The sequence below is a fragment of the Podarcis vaucheri genome (assembly GCF_965113315.1).
Source record: "Podarcis vaucheri genome assembly, chromosome: 5".
NCBI lineage: Eukaryota > Metazoa > Chordata > Lepidosauria > Squamata > Lacertidae > Podarcis > Podarcis vaucheri.
The window spans coordinates 34,206,117-34,223,782 of NC_138763.1; the positions used below are offsets into that span (position 1 = coordinate 34,206,117).

At 43.7% G+C, this 17,666-nt stretch overlaps 1 protein-coding gene across 1 annotated transcript in view; it reads left to right on the forward strand.

Moving 5' to 3' along the window:
- The first annotated feature begins 849 nt into the window (after positions 1 to 849).
- The window catches only part of SPSB4 (splA/ryanodine receptor domain and SOCS box containing 4), a 195,670-nt gene continuing 178,853 nt past the window's right edge, over positions 850 to 17,666 (forward strand). Inside the window, exon 1 of the mRNA XM_082221941.1 lies at positions 850 to 1,148. The gene's annotated coding sequence lies outside the window, so the exon portion shown is untranslated. The remainder of the gene's footprint in view (positions 1,149 to 17,666) is intronic.

The window sequence follows — 17,666 nt, forward strand, 5'->3', positions numbered from 1 at the left end:
TAATGTAAGGTTCTGCACTTAGGCAGGAAGAACTAGCTGCACTAATGTAAGATGGGGGACACTGTATTGCCAGCATTACATATGATCTAGGGGTCTTAACATAACTAAACAGTGTGATGCAGCAGCAAATAAAGGTTAATCTTAGTTTAGGCTGCATCAACAGAAATATAGTGTGCCTATCAAGGGAAGTCATAGTCCTGCTTTATTCTGCCTTGGTCAGACCACACCTGTGTCCAGTTCTGTGCATGGATGTGGGGGGGGGAGGGGGGCTCAACAACTTTGGCTGCCCCCTCCCCACAAAAATCCTGGCTACGCCCATGGTTCTGTGTACCACAAGTAAAGAAGGATATTGACAAGCTGGAATGTGTGCAGAGGAGGATGATAAAGGGTCTGGAAACCAAGCTTTATGAGGGAGTTGGGTATGTTTAGCCTAGAAAACAGGTGACTGAGATGAGATATCATAGCAATCTTCAATTATCTAAAGGGCTCTCACATGGAGGGTGCAGCAAACTCGTTTTCTCCTGCTCTGGAGGCTAGGACTTCAAGTTACAAGAAAGGACATTACCGGCAAACATCAGGAACAATGATGTTTGTATGATTTGTTGAAATTGCTGCACTGCTGTCATGTATGATTTGTTGAAATTGTTGCACTGCCCGGGGGTTGGACTAGATGACTCTCGGACTCACTCTCCAGTTCTATGATTCTCTGATAATGTATGTGCGTGCGACCTTTCCCCTCCACCCCCCACCCACGCACCCATTCGGAGATGCGCCATCCTAGCGCTAGGACCCTGTGGGCGCCCCTGTGCAGCCGCGCAGCGCCTCCTGCTTCCACCCTGGCTGATGGGTGACGGTCCCAGCTCAGCTGCCGAGCAGGGTGGAGCAGAGCAGCAGCAGCGGCATCGCCCTGGTCCTGCGTGCGTCCTCCTTCTCCGCGGCGGAGGCTGCTGCTGCTGTTTATGACTGGTGGAGCCTACGAGCCAGCGCGGAGAGCGGCGCGCCAAAGGGGAACCGGCGGCGCCGGCAGCGAAAGACTCCCCGGCTCCGGGGAAGGGCAGCTGATGAAGTTCCCCGCCGAGCTCCAGAGGGCTCTCTCGGCTGCTCCAAAGGGCGCTGCTCCCGCCGGGTTCAGGGCAAGCGGGCGCGCGGTGAGTGATTCCCGTTCCCAGGCACGGCGTCTCTTCGCTCCTCGCCTAGCTTTGCCAGCCTCTCTCTCTCTCTTTCTGTGCTAAGATCTTCTTTCCCCCCGGGAACTGGGCAGGGAGGTTCGGGATGTGCAGGCAACCACTTCCTTCTTCCTCCTCGACCCCCGGCGTGGCATGGGGGGCGCAGCGAAATCAAGGGGCGCCTGGATGGAAGGGTTCGACCCCCTGGGAAGTGGAGACGGAGGGGAGGCCGGATCCCCACTGCCCGGTAAAAGTTTGGAGGGAGGAGGCAAGGACCAGGAGGCAGTTTCCCTCTGCTTTAATGCAAGGCGCAACGCCGCGCTGCTTGGAGGTCTCGCTTTCCCGTTGCGCACCTGCCTATCGAGGGGATGGGGCGGCTGTCTGCTCCTCGAGCGCGTCTTGGGTTGAAAATGACATTTTGCCTGCGTTTCATCTCTCCCCGCTTTACGAAACACGCACAACCTACCTATATAGCTGTGGATTTCGGAAGTTCTTTTTTTGGGGTGTGGGTGTGTGTGTCCTAAATGGTCTTGTGGCTGTCAAAAGAAAGCCAAATGTCAGTCGAAAAGCACCTTGTGACTGAAATGCAGCTTTGTTTCCAGTGGGGGTCCCCCCCCCCTCATGCCACAGTATGAACCTGTTGATCTCCAAGGGTTTTTTTTTGGGGGGGGGTACCGCGAACTGCTGCTCTTTGAATTTTCTTTCCTTACATCCCTTACTTTGGATTTCCTTGTTTACTTTGGCTCCTGGCTTAGACGCAGGGGGAGGCCATTGTGCTGGGCACATTTAAGACACAGAAAGGAAAAGTTTTGCTGTAGCTCTCACAGGTCCCACAACGTGAAAGCCAATAGATTTATAGTCAAGCGATCAATTTATGATGACATCAGGTGCCCAAGACCATTCACTGCTTTTGCTGCTGCAGACTAACCCAGATTGTTGGCTAACCCTCTAGAAATGGGTAGAATATGAAAGGAATAACTGCTGGCCATCTCAGGCTTTTATACCATAGATGAATGATTGGGTCTTGCTTATTAGTAAGGGTCTGAGTGAATGGAAAGCATGAATGATTTTCCTTTTGAGCCTGAAAATGGAAACATTGGCACATATTCTTTCATTAGGTTTCAGCTGTTAGTTGAGCTGCTTTGTTGTAAATCAGGGGTGCAGAACCTGTTTTTGGCACTGCAGGCAGATCTTTATTGAAGCATAGCCTCATGGGTGAGGTTGCCCACCTGTCCATCACCTGATGTCACAATAATGTCAGGTGACAGGGTGCTTTGAAGTTCTGAAGTTGGGACTTCAAAGCACCATGCAGGGCTTGCAAATGAGAGCTATTAATTGAAATGCAGCATTAATACCTTTTTTAATTTTTAAATACTTGTGACTAGGTGGGAAAGAGTAGCTCTGCATTGACTGCATGTGAGGAATTTAGAGTTATTACTGTAAGATACCATGATTTTATTGTTGGTTGCAGGAAGGAAATCTACTTGCTGAATGTCATAGGTCAAACCTGTGCCATTCAGGTTGAGTAGGCTAGCCACTCAATAGATGGAGCATTTTCTGATAATCTGTTCATCCTAATTTTACTAGATACTTCCATGGGCCATTAAGTTCTCCACCATTTGACCACAAATATCCAAAGTATCTCATACCAGTTGCTTAAATCCACACAATGTATTTTCTATAGTATCTGTTGTAATCTCCGTTTATCGTTCCTTTCTCCATATTTCTTCCCCCATCTAACTGGGGGCAAGATCTTGAAAGTCAGAAACATTCTGGAGTAAGGTAGCTTGCAGGAATTTGACCAAAGGTGTACCCAGTTGAGGTGCAAGAACTGTGATCATGATGAATGCACCAGGCAGTTCAGAATTATACCATGAAATTATTCAGTAATACATTCTCTTTCACAATAATAAAAGCTCAGCTTGAATGTATGCTGCAGATCAGGAAGGATAGTTAATTTAATGTGTCAAAGAAGCTATTAGAGGCAAGAAGACTTCTTTCAGAAAATGGAAATATTGTCCAAATGGGGAGAACAAAAAAAGAGAACACAAGAAATGCAGTGCAAGGAGATAGTAAGGCAGGAATCAGCATCCTCTTTTGGCCTGTGGGCATATCTGCTAAGGACAGAAACTATAATGGCCACCACACCCACGGCAACCAAGCACACATTGCAGCCTATTCAATTGGTTATAATTGAATACTCCTTTGAAGAGCAATTTTGATGGAGGGAGGGGACTCTGTGAGCATCAAGGAAGACCTCATGTGTGCTCACAGGTGCAAAAACAAACAAAAAGATTCAAGGAGCACATTACTGAAAGCATAAAGACCATTAGCAAAAAAATAATAATCTTTAAATATATTAGAAATAGGAGAATAATCAAGGAGGAGGATGGATGTTTGGATGACAAGAAAGTGAAAGATGCTAAAGGAGATTGCAGAGAAGCTGAGTTAATTCTTTGCAACTGTCTTCAGATTCGAAGATGAAGGGCAGATTCCAGTGTTTGAAATAACTTTCTCTGGAAGGTAGTCTGAGGAGCTGAGGCAGATTGTGGTGAGAAGATGAAGTTCTAGGTCTTATTGACAAATCACCGATCCCAGATGGCATCAACTTGAGGGCTCTCAAATAACTCAAAGGTGAAATTGCTGCTTTTCTATGAAAAATATGTATCCTGTCCCTAAGATCAGCCACTAAGACTGGCTATTGGTTCGGAAAAGGACAACCCAGATGATCAGGGGGCTATGTCAACTTTGAGGGAAGGTTACAACAATTAGGGCTTTTTCATTTTTTAAAATGGGTAGAGGTGTCAAGATTGTACGTAGTTTGACAAAAGTGTGGAAACTATCCATCCCCACATAGCATCAGAATTTAGGTCATCCAATGAAGCCAAACATTAGATGATTCAGAACAGATAAAAGGAAACACTTTTTCACTCATTGCATAGTTAAACTATGGAGTTTAACTCTCTCAAATTGAAGAGATGGACACCAACTTGGATAGCTTTAAAAGAGGATTAGACAAGATTACCTAAGGGTGGTAATAATAATAATAATAATAATAATAATAATAATAATAATAATGGCAATAACTACTCACCACAATGACTGTGTTCCACCACCTCTGAATACCAATTGCTGAGATTTGTGTGCTGTTGCACTTAACTACACTTTTAATTAATTTCCATTTATAGTTCATTTGGTTTTTTGTGTTTTTTTAAAGATATGATTTATAGTTATTAGAATGAGAAGTCCTTTCCTATCAAAACAAGTGAGCTACACTGAAGAGATAGGGCTTTCTGCATGTGAAGGACACAGCTTATCTTTTTTACTCCTAGGACATTCAGAGACGGAGACTGCTTTTGAGAAACTATAAAAAGTTGTTCATTTGAAAGGTAATTTCTGCAAGGATAATTTATCCTTTTCTGAAATGAAATGTTGGAGTTCTGGAAAATGTGATAAATGCCAGCTTAATCAGTGAGATAATATGTGTGATTCGCAAGAACAAGGAGAACAAATAGGTAAATGTCTTTTTATATGCCTTTTATAGAGATTGCTATATAAAAGAACTAGAGAAATTCATGTAGTAATGAAAGTTATGGTTGATGTACCAAAATACATCTTTGTATTCTGTTTTCTTACCCTGCTCTGTGGAATGCTTTCCTGGTTGAAATTCACCAAATGTTGACACTTAATATGTTTTAGGTGTTTGGCCATACAGGTAATATGATACTCTAGGAAGACCTTTAGCCGAAGACCTTTTGAGTAGACCCATTGAAATTAATGGACTTAATTTAACAACAAATTTATTATTTATATCCCGCCCATCTGGGTGGGTTTCCTCAGTTACTCTGGGCAGCTTCTAGTACATATTAAAACATAATAAAATAGCAGACATTAAAAACTACTCAATACAGTGCTGTCTTTACATTTAGTTGTGTTCTAATGTCAATAGGTCTACTCTGAAAAAAATTTCATTGACTACCACCCATTATGAATATGTTTAGGCCAATTTTCCTTTTACCGTATGCTCACTTGGTTTTTGGAGTTGCTGCTTTTATTGATTTTGGATTTTTTTCCTGCATTTATTATGTTGGTTGTTTCTTTTGATGGTGGTTTAATGCGTTTTGAGGATTTGGTTTCATTTTAATGTATATTTTATTGTTGTAAGCAACTTTGGGATATAAGTTTTTAAAAAACAAAAAAAACCCCACTCTGGTTTGGCTGCAATCTTTAACGACTTACAAGGGGGAAAGCCCCATTGAGCTTAGAGGGGCTTACTTCTGAGTAAAGAATTACACTGCACAGTGTAATTCCTAGAAGACCAGGACAGAAGATGAATAGAAATCTGGGTACAGTTTTGCACAGTTTCTGTGTGACGTTTACGAATGCCCATCATCAAAGACAAGATAATTGGGTTGACCTGCTGAGGCTGCAATCATTTTCGCGCCTATTACTGAATTCTATTGAAGTTGTTCACCTCCATGAGTAAATTGCAATTAAGTTGTAAGGCTCTTCTTACATGGGATGGGTTCAGATGGTGAACTGCTATCTTTCCATCCATCATAATAGTAGTAATCTATGAAAGCAGACCTATATCTCATAGGAGCCAAGTACCTGTTGTAAAGGTTTACCCTCATGAAAGCTGACCTTGCTACAAGATCTTCTGGGATAAGCGGAATTAGGATCTGGATCCAGTGGAGCTGCAGCTGGGTCAGCAGGATCCTGTTAACTCCCTATATTTGGCTCAGTTAGAGATACCTGGGTGTATTTTTCCCATCCCAGCTGTCTGAGGTCAGCCTTGTGGACCTTAAAGGTAAAGGTAAAGGTACCCCTGCCCGTACGGGCCAGTCTTGACAGACTCTAGGGTTGTGCGCCCATCTCACTCAAGAGGCCGGGGGCCAGCGCTGTCCGCAGACACTTCCGGGTCACGTGGCCAGCGTGACATCGCTGCTCTGGCGAGCCAGAGCCGCACACGGAAACGCCGTTTACCTTCCCGCTTGTAAGCGGTCCCTATTTATCTACTTGCACCCGAGGGTGCTTTCGAACTGCTAGGTTGGCAGGCGCTGGGACCGAACAACGGGAGCGCACCGTTGTTTTTCAGGTTTACACTGGACCTTAAGCCAGTGTAAACCTGAAAAAGGGGTGTGGCAGGGGCGTGGCCAGAGGGGGGATCCAAAACTGATTCAGCTCAGTCATGTGACCTGGCAAACAGGCAGAAACTAAGCCAGCGAAACAGGTGGTGCAACTCAAACAACTCAAACACTCTTTCAAAGGCTTGTTTAGGTTTAGGCTGCCTCAGCCATCCACAACCCTGCTCCTGAATAGAGTTTGGATCCGGTGTACTTTATGCTGGCTTAATTTGCTCTGGTATTGCTTATAACATTGCTCCCTTTTAATGTGTTTAGGATTGAAGCTTTAGTTCCGTTTAAGAATTTATTTGCATAGTGACGATTTGGGGCATATGGGGTAGTAAAGTAATGCTCCAACACACATTGATCTGTTTCAGATGAATGGAAAAGCATAGACTCATAATACTAAACCATAGTTTAGTATTATGAGGACAATTTAGTGCATTCTTATAACTTTCACTCGTTATCTCTGCCTTTGCAGCAGAGGAAAGGAAGTTAAGTTTCTGGTATGAACACACTGCAATATCTCATAACCTTTGAATGTTGGAAACTTGGCTTGTTCTGTCCTGTGTTAGTTCAAACCCACCAGTATCAAACTGTAGTTTCACATCCTAGTTTGCTAGTTAACTGTGGGTGGAGCTTACCATGGTACATTCCCTTCATAGAAAGCTATGTTTTGAATTGAGCCATTGAGTTTGTGGCTCACCTTGTTCTTAATCAGCCTGCTTTTGGGAGGCTTTCTAAGTTTCAACCTGTTATATGAACTGACTTCCATTTACCGTATTTTTCGCCCTATAGGACGCACTTTTTCCCCTCCAAAAATGAAGGGGAAATCTGGGTGCGTCCTATGGGGCGAATGCAGGCTTTCGCTGAAGCTTGGAGACCGAGAGGGGTCGGTGCGCACCGACCGCTCTCGCTCTCCAGGCTTCAGGAAGACATCCGCAGCCTAGGCAGCCCTGCGGGAGGTCCTGCAGGGATGTCTAGGCTGTGGATAGCAGCCTGCTTCCCAGAGCGCCGGGCGCCCTGAAAGCAGAGTGCCCGGCGCTTCGGGAACACATCCGCAGCCTAGGCAGCCCTGCAGGAGGTCCCCGCAGGGCTCCCCACGCTGCGGATAGCAGCCTGCCGCCCGGTGGGCGGGGCACCCTGAAGCAGAGCGCCCCTCGCGCCGGGCAGACATCCGCAGCATGGGGAGCCCTGCAGGAGTTCCCCGCAGGGCTCCCCACGCTGCTGATAGCAGCCTGCTGCCCGGCGGGCGGAGCGCCCTGGAGCAGAGCGCCCCTCGCGCCGGGCAGACCGGCCAGCCCCACAAGCTTGGGGGACAGCAGGGAGGTGCAGCGCCGCCATCCCGCTGTTCCTCGACCTGGTTCGGTTTCCCCAACCTGCTTTTGGGGGGTAAATAAAGGAAAAAAAATTCCTTTATTTCCCCCCAAAAAAACTAGGTGCGTCCTATGGGACGGAGCGTCCTATGGGACGAAAAATACGGTAATTATTATCATCTTGCACAGTTACTAAAGAATATTGTTCCGTTACTAAGAATTACTGTGCATTCTATTTCAAGACCACCTTCCTTCAGGGAGGTCAAAGCAGCATACAGTATATGCCTCCATTTTATCCATTATCTGGGAGAGGTACAAATAAACTGCAAGGGATCTGACTTGTGAGATAGGTTAGTCTGAAAGAGAGTAATTGACTCACAGTCATCATTCAGTAAGTGATGGATATATAGCTCAGCTCTAAGTCCTTTTCTGCCCACTGTATTACACTGGCTCCATTTGCTTTACTTTTTGTGTCCTCAGAAAAGAAAACATAATGTATCTTATGTTAATATGAGCTTGTAAGGCACTGTTGAACTGACTATATATTCAGCTGCAGAATCTAAGCCCCTTGAAACCATCACAAGCAAATAGCACCAATATTGTACAAGTACTAGCAATTTCTGAGCAAGAAAAATATCTCATTAACACAATGTACTCCAATTAATTACTCTGGAGTAAGTCCATTGAGTCTGATGGGATTCTGCTGAAGCAAGAAGAAATACTTTAATGCAAGGTTATTTTTAAGAACATGCCTTGATATGTTGTGATTTTTTAATCTAGTTTAATATTGCCATAATCCATATCCATATTTTTGTTTTTTAATTTTGTATTTATTGTGTACTTATTTTCATTTTTGGCTCTGTATAGTGCATTCACTAATTATTTCCTGCCTTTTCTTGTTCTCTTTATATAGTTTTGAATGAATCATTTTTAGCATTTAAAAATGCTTTATGGCTTCTGTAAAATTAGAGTATGGAGTTCATAGTTTTTGAGAACATTCCCTTTCAACATTCTCACTCCCAACTGTTGGTTCCTCCTGGCATTTATTTTTATTTCTAACATTAATTACACTACATGTTGTATAACGATTTGTTCCTTATGAAATGAATGTTACTAATGTTGTGTCACTAATGTTATGCTGTGATGCTAATCGAGTCTGAAAATAGTTGGACCAAAGTGCTATGTAAACTGCCTGCAGTAGGTTCATAATTGCCTAAGGGAATACTTGCTGGTGGAAGTTATTTAGATGATGTTAATGCCAATGCTGTGTTCTGTTCTTCCATGCCATCATAGGTGAGCTGGCTGTGTATTTTGGACGTGATTCAAAGTCTTCCAAACCATGATTTGCAACCTTCTTCCAGAGCTGGTTTCCAGTGATGGTTTGCAGGCAATTCTTAGCTTGCAGTACTAAATCACAGATAGCCTGATCCAGATACAAAAAAACACAAAACATGCAGAAGCAGAAGGTAATTATGCATAACAGGGAAGATGACAGAGAAGGAGGGATTGTAAAAATATCCAGGGTGTTCCTGATTTCCAAATCAAGGGGGAGATTTTGATATCTTTTGCTATCTGAATTGAACTTTTGCTTCAGAGATAATCTTCAGTGTATGTGTATTAGGAGCTCACAGAAGAATCAATATTGGTCTACATATTGGTACAGAACCTTGGTTTCACCCAATGATTTAATTGCTCCATTTTGGACATTCAGTCCTACCACATGATTAGAAGTGGACAAGGGAGAGCAGGCTTACCATGGTACATTCCCTGTATTCAGTGGTCTGTGTCTGCCTGAGCTTGAGTCTGGACTAAGGATTCTGAGCCCCTGTGTTCTGATTCGATACATGATATCCAATCACAGAACATTACAGGATTTGGGCCTCTGCCATTGGCCTTCAACTCTTGAGGCATGATTCGCAGCTTGGAAGTTTAGACAGCCAATCACGTTGGGAGTGGGAGTGGCCCAGGCTTTCAGAAATGTATATAAATGTATATAAGCAGTTGCTTTAACCCCTGTTGTCCAGTTCTGTTAGTTCAGTAAAGGTTCTTGCTGTTATCACTGTGTCTTGCCTCGTGGGAACCTACCTACACTTCACTAACTATGGACTTCACTGCTGACCAAACTTCTTTGTGACAGTTTACAACCATTTTTATAACAACAACAACAACAACAACAACACCCCTCTTCACTCTAGGCGGCTTCCAGTACATATAAAAACATGATACAGAAATTAAAAACTACCCAATACAGGACTGCCTTCAGATGTCTTCTAAAATTTGTGTAGTTTTTTATCTCCTTGACATCTGATGGGAGGGAGTTCCACACAGGGTTCGGAATTAGCAGGGAGCCAGGTGCATTTTGTGCCTAAAGATCTCCATTTGCGAACACTTCAAAAAGTCTGGATGCCACTTTTTTGCGCCTGGCTGACACTCAAGGATTACTGAAATGTATATGCTTTGAAGCTTCAAAGTACCGCATTTTTCGCTCTATAAGACACACTTTTCCTCTCCTAAAAAGTAAGGGGAAATGTTGTGCGTCTTATGGAGCAAATGCAGGCAGGAGGCTCTGCTCAGCGCTCCCTTTAAAGAGCCGCATGGAGCTGCCCTTCTCCCTTCTCGGGGAAAAGCCCCCAAGAGCCGCACACATGTTCCATGCGGCTCTTTAAAGGGAGCGCTGAGCAGCCTCTTCTGGGCAGGGGGAGCCTTCATCCCGCTGCCCGGGAGAGGCTGCGCGTGGCTATCCCATAAGCCAGGACAGAAAGAGGGATCGCCGCGCAGTGATCCCTCTTGCTGTCCTGGCTTCTGCCTTAGCCGCGTGCAGCCTCTTCTGGGCAGGGGGAGCCTTCATCCTGCTGCCCGAGAGAGGCTGTGTGTGGCTATCCCATAAACCAAGATAAGAGGCTATCCCAGAAGCCAGATCCCTCTTGCTGTTCTGGCTTCTGGGATTCAGAATATTTTTTTTCCTTGTTTTTCTCCTCCAAAAACTAGGTGCGTCTTATGGTATATATTAAGGATAGACAATATGTGTAGGAGTTTAACAATAAAGAGTATAGTGTTTTGGAAATTCTGTGCTTCTTACTTGGTCCCAGTCATGTTAGTGAAGCTGTTTGAAAGGAACTTAATTTGCTCCATTGTTTTTGTATTAAATCACCTGATGAAAAATCAATACATTAAAGGACCACATAGACATAAACAAAGATGCTTTACAAGAACATTCTGGCATAAGAAAGTGTGTTTTGTCATTTACTCTAAGAACACAAAAAGTCAATGGGGCCAAAGCTTACAAAGTTAATGAGACTAAGTTAGATTAAAACTAAATGCTGCTTTGCCTGAATTGTAGATTTATCCTTGACATGATTGATCCTCAAGAAGTAGATATGGAGTAGGTATTGATTTGGTCCATTTGATTTAAACAAATGCATTTCTCTCTTCCCCCTTTTTTCTGCCATAATATTTATGCACATTGGCTCTAAACCAGTTTCTGATTGCAGCCCTAAGATGTTTGTTTCTCTTTCTCAATTGTTAAATAGAGTTGTTCTGTAGTTCAAGTTATTGTGCAAGAAACACATTTGAATAGAAGCTTATTTTCAAATTCTTCACCGCACGTGTAAAGCATGACAAATGTGAGTGGGCTTTCTTTAGCAGAACATCACAATGGAAAATAATGAAGATTAGTGATTAATGTTAAGACTCAATAGGGCAGGTCCAAAAATTGTCTGGTCCCCCCCCCCCTTGTTCTTTTGCCTCAGGGAAACTTCCCCTGGAAAAAAATACATATAATAATTTATAATAATAATTTATTATTTATACCCTGCCCATCAGACTTGTTTCCCCAGTCACCCTGGACACACACATAGGGCAAACAAATAATATATGGCAGTTCTGGATAGCAGAAGAGTCTGAATCAACCAACCTTATTGTACCCAAATGCAGTGGTACATCGGTTTATGAACTTAATCTGTTCCAGAAGTCTGTTCTTAAACCAAAACCGTTCTTAAACCGAGGCACGTTTTCCCTAATGAGGCCTCCCACTGCCGGTGCCCTTCCACCATGTGTATAAGAACACACAGCCATACCTGTGAAGAAAAAATAATGTGAACTGAGTAGTACATGGGGTGAGCTGTAAAGAAAAAGTTACATGATATGATGGATAAAGCTCAGTGGTGTGAATCAGCCATAGGGTAACCCCATAAACAATGTTTCCTTGTGTAAGCATATTCCATATTCTGTATCTCCCACAGTGCAGGTGCCTCTGAATATCACTTGGTGGGAAATGCAGGTGAGCAGAGTGCCGGGAACAGGATGCTGTCAGTGTTCAAAATTAGCCAGACGCATTTTGTACCTGGCTATCAGCCACTTGTGACCAAGTGAAGATGCCTGGGTGCCAGGATGGCACCTGACATCACCTTCTGGATGTGCATGCCTGGGGAATCATTGGATCTGGACTGTTTTCACACACTAATATCACATCCTGTAGTATTCTATCAGTTTTATTTTATCTGCACAATCAGAATGAATTTCAGGAGCCAAAATGCGTTTTTTGTGCAGCCTGAGCAGGAGTAGTCACCATTAAGAAAAAGAGGTGGGGAATAGGCCAATATATATATATATGTGGACTGTCCCTGGATCAAATAACTTTTCTTCTTTAAGTTCTTAAAGTTCTTATCCTAGCTCAAGGTTTTCATTTGAACTAGCCAGATGTTTGTGAAAATCAATCACAGTCAGTCCATCATTTGAAAAATAAGACTTTCCAGCTGTCTTACCCCAAAATGGCAACCAGACATTCTATTTTGGCATCTGTAATCTTGGTTTAAAGAGCCTAGTTTATATATCTGGTGCCTAGTTTATATATCTGAGTTTCTAACAATGGATGCTATACTAGATGGTCTGATCTAGCATACCCATCTTATGTTCTTACATTCTTCTCTAATGAATGGTAGCCATAAAAGAGCATTGTGCCCCCACCTTTCTACTCATACTGGATGCAACTTTAGTAGCCAATATCTCATTAACTGCATGAGAGAGAAATTAATATTGCAAACCAGTAGAAATTGCAGGCTATCTGCTTTCAGTTGTTATGCTAATGCTTTTGTGCTTTAGAACTTCGTGAGTTATCCAACCTTAAAATGTCACCGATCCATCTGTCTCTCAGCCCTTTGGCATAAAGAGTTCAGAACCTTGGACGTTGGCATTGTTTAAATTCCTGTGAGAAAGTTTCAGGCGTGATTTTTTGGTGCCTGTCCCAGCTATTGAAGCAGAAGAGACACTTTCATTGCTCCTATCCTCATGTAATCCAGATGTCAAATATACTCTTCAACACAGAACACTTTCATGCTTGTGTATCATCCAGCCACAAAGGAGAATTTAACTCCAGTAGCTGAATTTTTATAGTCAGTGTTACAGATATACCTTCTGCCGGCTTATTTTGCCTGTAACAGGTATTGGGAGCTGTGAACACTCTTATATTCCACCCCTCCCCCCAGCAACATGGTGTTAGCTTTTTAGCTTTCTGAGATGAAAAAAAATCTATATTTAATTACTTCATTTTGACTCATTTTTTTTTGCCTCAGGTAAACAAGGGACTACTGAAAGGAGTTCACATTTGAAGATACTGCTGCAGTGGGGATTTTCTGAGAAATCAAATGCACCAACCAATCCCTTTCAATATACTTGTTAATTTTGCATTTACCCAAGCTGCCTGTGTACCATGAATGGACCCAGTGGGGAAATGATATACTGCTCATTCCCCCAAAGACATAGGCTACCACAGCACCAAATTCTGCATTATTCTTGCTTGTTTCTTTGGAAATGTTGAGGGTGAGATTTATTTTGAGCGCTTATACACCAAAGCAGATGCAAAAAACAAAAACAATAGAAACCCATTTGATGTATGCATGTATTCTGTGTTGATAGGTCATTCCCTGTGGAGAAGGGGGCTCAGGAAAGCCTCTGACACCCCTTCCTTGTTTTCCTATTATTCAGTAGTTGCTACCACCACCACTCCTTGGTAACTGGGAAAAGGGAAGAAACTGGGCACTGTCAACCAACCTACTTATGACTTTAGACAAGGCACCTTGCCCTTCTCAGCCATCATCTTGCCATTTTCTGGGGAAGAAAGGGCGAGCTTCTAGCTGTTTATCCGAAGGCTTGCTCGGGGAGAAGGGCTTTTCTCCCCACCGCCAGCCTTCGGAGCAGCCTTCCGAAGGCTGGCGCGGGGAGAAGGGCTTTTCTCCCCACCGCCACCCTTCGGAGGAGCCTTCCGAAGGCTGGCTCGGGGAGAAGGGCTTTTCTCCCCACCGCCAGCCTTCGGAGGAGCCTTCCGAAGGCTGGCACGGGGAGAAGGGCTTTCCGCCCTACCGCCAGCCTTCGGAGCAGCCTTCCGAAGGCTGGCGCGGGGAGAAGGGCTTTTCTCCCCACCGCCAGCCTTCGGAGGAGCCTTCCGAAGGCTGGCGCGGGGAGAAGTGCTTTCCGCCCCACCGCCAGCCTTCGGAGGAGGTCCGAGGACAGTTTCGAAGACGCGCTGTGCTTCCCCGCTGTCCCGGAGATTTCCCTATGGGCTTTCGTCTTGCGAAGGAAGCCCATAGGGAAATTCGTTTTGCGAAGCGCCTCCAAAACAGAAAACCCTTTCGTCTAGCGGGTTTTCCGTCTTGCGAGGCGTTCGTCTTGCGGGGCACCACTGTATAAGCAGGTTGACTGAACCCTTCAGTTCAGTTCTGTTCCGGCCTGTGAATAAACAAGAGCTGTCTGAAGAATCGCTGTGTCGTCTGATATGTTCACCCACAACTTAACACTGTCACTTGAAGCTGGAATTATCTTTGGAATTCTCCTTGAGATAGGGTGGGCTGCTCTCTCCCACTTGCTTCTATCATATCAGCTCTCTGTACTTTTGCCACGTTTCCCCAGTTGTTTGATGAGTCTAGAAGGAATAAAATATTGGGAATGGAGAAAGGTGACTCAAAAGGTGACTGTTTGCTCTAGAGTGGTGCCATCATGCTGTCCAAGTGGGAAGAAAGCCCCTACAGTTCTGTCTTTCCCTAGCACTGAAAGGAAAACACAATACAGGAAAGAGAAGTGTCAAGGGTAGAGAAGAGGGTGGAGGCAGGTGGTGGAAGTCTCTTTTTACTTCTCTGAAAAAGAACTGTTTCTACTAAGAAGTAATCTCTATGATTTCAGGTTGATATGAAGTGAATTCCAGCAAATGGAGTTTGGGCTAATACCATGATTGCAAGAAAAGGCTATGGAACTAAAATGTGACAGCACGCCCAACTTGTGGGGTGCATTTACCGTATTTATAGAAATCTATTACTAGTTCATAGCTGGGTTGGTGGGTTGGGGGAATCAGTTCTAGAACTATGTCTCTGGTTTTAATCTAGTCGATGTAGCTTCTCAGTAAGTTAGTTCCATAATCCCCAGTACTTACTTGAGTCTTCTGAGTTTTATTCATGTCTCTTTAGATTTGGTTTGTGCCAGTGGTTGACAGTGCTTCTTAAAGCTTCAACAAAAGGAAGTTTAAATACGGTACAAATTGCAGTTGTAAGGCAACCTCCCTGCTGATTAGAGTATGGTACTGAAATTGAATTAATGAGGATTTTTTTTCATCAGTGCTTTGACCTGACTATTTAACATCTTTCTTTCTTGTCATCCCTGATCTAGCAGTGTTGTCCAAATTCTAGCTCTAACATGACAATGGGGCAATTCCTTTGCACCCCAAATCAAATAAAGCTCTCTTTGGTCTCTTACATATACTTAGAGTTGTAGAAAGACATGGACTAAAGCCCCACTTGAGGGGACTCTTGACTTACTTCAAAAATGTATGCAAGAAACCCATTGATAAGTAAAAATGTGTATATGTCAAAAGTGAGGTCTGAGCAAAAAATGTGGGTCTGGTTGAGGAGGAACTGCTTCCCCTGCTGACATTCCTCACCAACCCTATTCCCCACACCCCTTTTCAATCTTTGTATTTCACCAAGCCCCACATAATCCCTACAGCCAGCCTTCCTTACAATAAGAAGCCAGCTTTCTTCCCATACCTGAAGGAGCGTCTCCATCCCCATCGCTCAGCTCTGAGAACCTTCTGGCAGTTCCCTCACTGCAAGAAGTGAAGCTATAGGAAATAGGCAGGGGGCCTTCTCGGTAGTGGCGTCCGCCCTGTGGAACGCCTTCCCATCAGATGTCAAGGAAATAAACAACTATCTGACTTTTAGAAGACATCTGAAGGCAGCCTTGTTTAGGGAAGTTTTTAATGTTTGATGTTTTATTGCTTTTTATTACTATTAATATTCTGTTGGGAGCCATCCAGAGCAGTTGTGGGAAACCCAGCCAGATGGGTGGGGTATTTATGCATAAATTATTATTATTATTATTATTATTATTATTACTATTATTATTACTATTATTATTACTATTATTATTATTTATCTTTGATATGACCAAACCAGCAGCACCTGCTAGCCTTGCCAGGTCTAGACCATGAAAGACCAGCTGGAGATTGCAGAGGATACCATTACATGAAAACATCCAGGGCACATTTAGGCTGTGGTACCCAAGAGTACATGCTCCCTGCCCAGCTGCTTCCCCCAACCCACTGCCCAGGGAAATGGGGGGCATCTTGATGGGGGGCAGCCAAATAATGTTAACCACTGATGTATAGTGAAAAGGGGAGAAATGTTGATTTTAGGGGGAGAAATTGCACCAATAAAGTGACCATCTATTGAGTTTCCATTTGAAAGGTTTTGATGCATTTACAGTCTTCGGCTCACAGAGATGCTAGGGCCATGTATTGTGTGCTTGTGCATTACACAGTCACATCTGCTCACACTGGGGTAAACCCATGACATCACCCATATATAAATGCAGCATCCATGCCACCAGACTGCAGCAAAGGAACATCGAAAGCTGCCTTCTATTATTGAGTCAAACCATTGGTCCATCTAGCTCAGTATTGTCTACAGGGATTGGCTGCAGCTCTCCAAGATTTCAGACAGGGCTCTCTCCCAACCCTCCCTGGAATGTTGGGGCTTGAACTTGCCACATTCTACATGTGAGGCATATGTTCTACTACCGACCTAAGGCCTTTCCCCATAGTTTGCAGGGGTTTATTGTTATTTATATAGCATCATCCAATGTGCATGTTGCTGCACAATCTACAAGAGACAGGACCTTGCCCTGAAAGGCTTACAAATTACAAATTCAGCCCAGAGCAGATACAATACTGGTTAGACTTCTGTAAAAGGTGACATAGGGTGGGTGGTGAGTGATTATCCACATTGCCATTCTGAGTGGCAGCCTTTCAGTTATGCTCTATGGATCACGAAGCACACTTTATCATATGCCAGAGATAAGTGGAATGTTTTATTCAGATTTGCCCCTGGTTTGTATATGAGGAGAGTTAAAGAAACAAGGATTGGAGAATCATTTATCTATGTTTATAGAAGATTTTTGGTTCCAGAAAATGATATGCAACGTTGAGGACAATTTTTAAAAAATCATATTTTTTGCTGCTGGTAGTTTAGCTAACACATGGCCTAGAGAAGCCTCAACATTTGAAGAAGTGAAACTCATTATTAGCATGTATGTTACTGCTCAGTCTTTGGCTATTTTTCTTTTTGGCTCAGCCAAATCAGCTTTGCCTTCTATGTAATTGGACACTGCAATTTTTTCTTCCATGAGCTGAGATACCCTCTTGGTAGTTGTGTTGCCTTCAGAAGCTTGAGCGGAACCTCAAGAGAAGGTGTTCCCTGTGACAGCCCCTAAGTTGTGGAACTACTCCTCACAGAGGTGTGAGGAGCCAAACCAACTGACCCTACTCAGGCACGCTCAGCAGGATTCCCCATTGTAGACCTCAACCCCTAATATGGGGTGGATGGTTAAGATGCTGTAAGCATGACAACAAAGATTACCATAATAAAGGACAAAAGTGGTAAAGATCTAACTGAAGCAGAAGACATCAAGAAGAGGTGGCAAGAATACACAGAGGAATTATACCAGAAAGATATGGATGTCTCGTACACCCCAGGTAGTGTGGTTGCTGACCTTGAGCCAGACATCCTGGAGAGTGA